The following is a 4,901-nucleotide window of genomic DNA, read 5'->3' as shown; positions in this document are numbered from 1 at the left end:
TGGAGCCAACATCAGATTAAGAGTATATAAAATGGGGTGTTTCAGGGTCCCTGTGAAGGTGACATTCACGCCCTTGGCGGGGGTTGGAACTCTCAGTTCTGGAGTCTGCGGACATCACTCTGAACACTTGCCCAGGTCCAGGGCAGAGGCCCATGGATTCCCCAAAGAGCACAGAAGCCTGTTGATCCACAGCATTGAATGTTTTCCTTATTGCTTCAAGCAAAAGCCTGATGCTTTTAATAGACTAGTGAAAAGCTGAACATCACACCTTGTTTTTTTGTGCTAAGTCAGCCACAGGGTCCCACCTCAGACACTGAAGATACAGTCTGTGAAGATTCAACCTTCCTTTACCTAAGTGCTACCACCTCTCTGTCAGTTTGTGGAATTGTGATGGCTTGTGATGCTGGAAGCTATGCCACTGGTATTTCAAATACCAACAGGGTCGCCCATGGCAGACAGGTTTCAGTGGAGCTTCCAGACTAAGACAGACTCGGAAGAAAGGCCTGACGATCTACTTCCAAAAATTAGCCAACAAAAACTATGGATCACAATGAATAATGTCTGGCAGGCCCATAAAACAAAACAAGACTAAATGGGCACACTAGCCCAGGGGCAAGGACGAGAGGGCAGGAAAGCTGGTAATGGGAAACCCAAGGTCGGGAAGTGGAGAGCGTTGACATGTCTTGGGGTTGGCAACCAATGTCACAAAACAATATGTGTATTAACTGTTTAATGAGAAACTAGTTTGCTCTATAAACCTTCATCTAAAGTACAATTAAAAAAATTTTTTTTAAAAAAAGAATATTGTCTGATATAGTTCTGGAGCCCTGGTGGAGCAGTGGTTAAAGCACTCAGCCGCTAACCAAAAGGTCAGCGGTTCAAACCTACCAGCTGTTCCACGGGACAAAGACGTAGCAGTAGTGCTGAAAGATGAGCCTTCTAGGTTGGAAGCCACTCAAAATACACAGTGGCTTCAACAATGGACTTGACCATACCAATGATCAGGAAGATGGTATTTAAAAAAAAAAAAAATTGCCGTCTAGTTGATTCCAACTCATAGCAATCCTGTAGGACAGAGTAGAACTGCCCCATAGAATTTCCAAGGAGTGGTTAGTGGATTCGAACTGTTGACCTTTTGGTTAGTAGCCGTAGGTCTCAACCACTACGCCACCAGGGCTCCGAAGATGGCATAGGACTGGGCGATGTTTTGTTCTGTTGTACATAGGGTCTCCATGTGTCTGACAGCTAACAACTATCAAAGTGAATGGGTAAAACTGGAGCTATGTTATATCTGTCAGATAGAGGATAGCAGAGGACGACCAGCTGAAGCCATATCCTAGCGCCTAGAGCAGTGCTTGGCATGTAAGCCTCCACAGGTGTTTCTTGAATGAGCAAGCATTCCAATAGCAAATGAATGACAGCACGCATCCTGAGTTACTGCTTGACCAAATGAAATTGTGAAGTGGGTAAAATGTGTCTTTCAGCATCCCAGGGCTTTCTATTTTGTGCATTTTTTCCTTCTTGGTGGTTTGCAGGCACTTGCTCTTGGGAAAGGGAGAAAAACCCATCCACATAAAGGTGTGAAAGACTGATCTTGATAAATATGCAATCCTTCCCAGCTACACTTGCATTCTAAAAGGGATCAAGTTTTTATGCTAAAGAGTGAATCTCTGTGGAATTTTAGCCCTCAGCTAGTATTTCAGGAGGGGGGATGGTAATAAGAAAATCTGGAGAGGTGCATGCAGGGTTTTCCAGCATCTCAGAAATCAAAGAAGTCGCTGTTTTGGCTTTGTATGGTCAGGATGGCTGACTGAATATCACGTGACTCAATCTCTGATCAGGGGCTGGGCTGGAGGGTCCGTGATGATAAGGAGCTTCCACAGTACCAGGCAAAATCACAAGCTTTCCTTTCCCAAATATTGATGGTGCACGAGCCAGAGGCTGGGGCTACAAAGATGAATATATCACTAAGCCCCTGGCTTCTGGGAGCTCCTGACATCCTCAGAGGGAGATGGCAGACAAGATCCCTTGGGATATGTTGGGCTCAATCCTTTTAACTACTACAGTGGGCAGGGGTGAGGCAGCCCTAATGCAGGGAGGAGATCCAGCCCCGCAGGTGAACAGGGCAGTAGTTTTTAAACTGGAGGTGCTCACAGCCTTCCCAAGGAGTTTGCCAGCAAAGCTGGCTGGAAGGAAATCAATTTCCAAATTCTCAACTTTTTGAAGTTTTCTTCTAAAACTGCCAGAGAATGCAACACCTTTGCAATTGCCTGTTATTTACAAAAGAAAGGCCCAGATCATTATCCATCTGGAATCTCATTGTGGTGAATTCTCAGGGGATGAAAAAACCTCTTTAGCCCCAGGGTGCCAAAGTAAAAAGCTGAGGTGAGGGAACCTATGGGGCTTCCAGCTTCCAGGCTTTCCCTGTTTTACATAAGTTATCTCAGTTACCTGCAGTGGGCAAATCTGCTGCAAAAGACATTGCTGAAGTTTTAAAAAAGTAAAGATGTCACTTTGATGACTAAGGTGCATCTGACCCAAGCCATGGTCTTTGCAATTACCTCATAAGCTTGCGGAAGTTGAATAATGAAAAAGGAAGGTGGAAGAAGAATCTATTTTTATTGTGCTTTAGATGAAGGTTTACAGAGCAAGTTAGTTTCTCATTAAACAATTAATACACATATTGTTTTGTTTTATGGGCCTGTCTAATCTTTGACTGAAGGGTGAACCTCAGGAGTGACTTCAGTAGAGTTAAAAAGGTGTCTGGGGGCCATACTCTTGGGATTTCTCCAGCGTCTGTCGGACCAACGAGTCTGGTCTTTTTTTTTTTTTTGAGTTAGAATTTTGTTCTACATTTTTCTCCAGCTCTGTCCAGAAAGCTCTATTGCGATTCTTGTCAGAGCAGTTGGTGGTGGTAGCTGGGCACCATCTAGTTGCGCTGGACTCAGTCTGGTGGAGGCTGTGGTACTTGTGGTCCATTAGTCCTTTGGACTAATCTTTCCCTTGTGTCTTTGGTTTTCTTCATTCTCCCTTGCTCCAGACAGGGTGAGACCAGTGGAGTATCTTAGATGGCAGCTCACAAGCTTTTAAGACCGCAGACACTACTCACCAAGAATTGATGCATTTGAATTGCGGTGTTGGCGAAGAATATTAAATATACCAGGGACTGCCAGAAGAACAAACAAATCAGTTTTAGAAGAAATACCATCAGAATGATTTTTAGAAATGAAGATAGTGAGTCTTCGGCTCGCTTACTTTGGATACTTCATCAGGAAAGACCAATTGCTAGGAAAGGACATCATGTTTGGTAAAGCAGAAGGTCAGTGAAAACGAGGGAAACCCTCCGTGAGATGGATTGACACAATAACCACAACAATGAACTCAAACGTACCAAGGATCATGAAGATGGCACAGGACCAGGGAACGTTTCGTTCCGCTATACATAAGGTCACCATGAAGTTGGAGCCCACTGGATAGCAATTAACAACAACAGCTAAGGACAGAGCTTGGCCCATGCTGGGTGTTCTGCATTCAGAATCAGAATGCCTTCACCAAGGGATCAAAGTTAACACTCACCAATCCTGGGCACTGAGATCCTCAGTCTCCTCACACGGTTCACCTCACACAGCAGCACTTCTGTGACCTTCCTGCCAGAAACACACACCTGAACCTAATCATGAGGAGACATCAGACAAGCCCAAACTGCCAGACATTCCACAAAATAGCCAGCATCAAGGTCAAAGAAGACAAAGAAAGGCAGAAGTGTGCCAGCTGCTTCTGGACACACGTTAGCTACACAAGACGAGAGTCCTTCATTGACCCTGAAGAGAAAAAAATATCAATAAAGGACATTATCGGCTCAAGCATCAAAATTTGATTATAAACCATGGATTAGACACTTGTTGTTAGCTGCCATTTTGTCATACATAAGGAGCCCTGACTCATGACAACCTTATGTATGACAAAATGAAGTTGCCCAGTCCTGTACCATCCTCGTGATCATTGGTATGTTTGAGTCCATTGTTGTGACTATTGTGTCAGTACATCTCAGGGAGGGTTTCCCTCATTTTCACTGACTCTCTGCTAATAGCATGTTTCAGTGTTAAATATTCTGATTTTGGTCATTCTACTGTGGTCATGATAGAGAATGCCTTTGTCCTTAGGAAATTCTTATTCAAGTATCTAGGGCCAAAGGACATATTATCCCCATTACTCTCAAATGATTTGGCACAAAAACAAAATGCACGCATATATAAATATGGAGATAAGGATGAAGCAAATGGGGCAAAATGTAAACAAATTGATGCATCTGGGTAAAAGTGTACAGGGTTCCTTACACGATTCTTGCAACTTTTCTGTAAATTCCAATTTAAGTCAAAATAAAAAGTTACAAATAAACACACAAGAAAAGCTGAGCATATGATAATTTTTCTACATCCCTGTTTTCCACATTTTCTTTAACGAATACATTTTTATAATGCAAAATTAATAAACGTGCATCACTTGAAAAAAATTACCTGTTAGGGATGCTGAGTCTTTTCAATGTAACTGGAAAGTTTTCCAAATCTTTTATCAAAAGATATGTTGAGGAATGCAAAATGATACAACATTTTGGAAAAAGGTACGGCACTTCCTTAGAAAGCTAGAAATAGAAATACCGTACAATCCAGCAATCCCACTCCGTGGAATATATCCTAGAGAACTAAGAGCCATCACTCAAATAAACATATGCACACCCATGTTCATGGCAGCATTGTTCACAATAGCAAAAAGATGGAAACATCAACAGATGAATGGATAAACGAACTATGGTACATACACACAGTGGAGTACTACACAACGATAAAGAACAATGGTGAATCTGTGAAGCATCTCACAACATGGATGAAACTGGAGGACAT

Source organism: Trichechus manatus, unplaced genomic scaffold, assembly GCF_000243295.1.
Source record: "Trichechus manatus latirostris isolate Lorelei unplaced genomic scaffold, TriManLat1.0 scaffold00048, whole genome shotgun sequence".
Classification (NCBI taxonomy): Eukaryota; Metazoa; Chordata; class Mammalia; order Sirenia; family Trichechidae; genus Trichechus; species Trichechus manatus.
Note: the sequence above shows the minus strand (reverse complement) of the source record.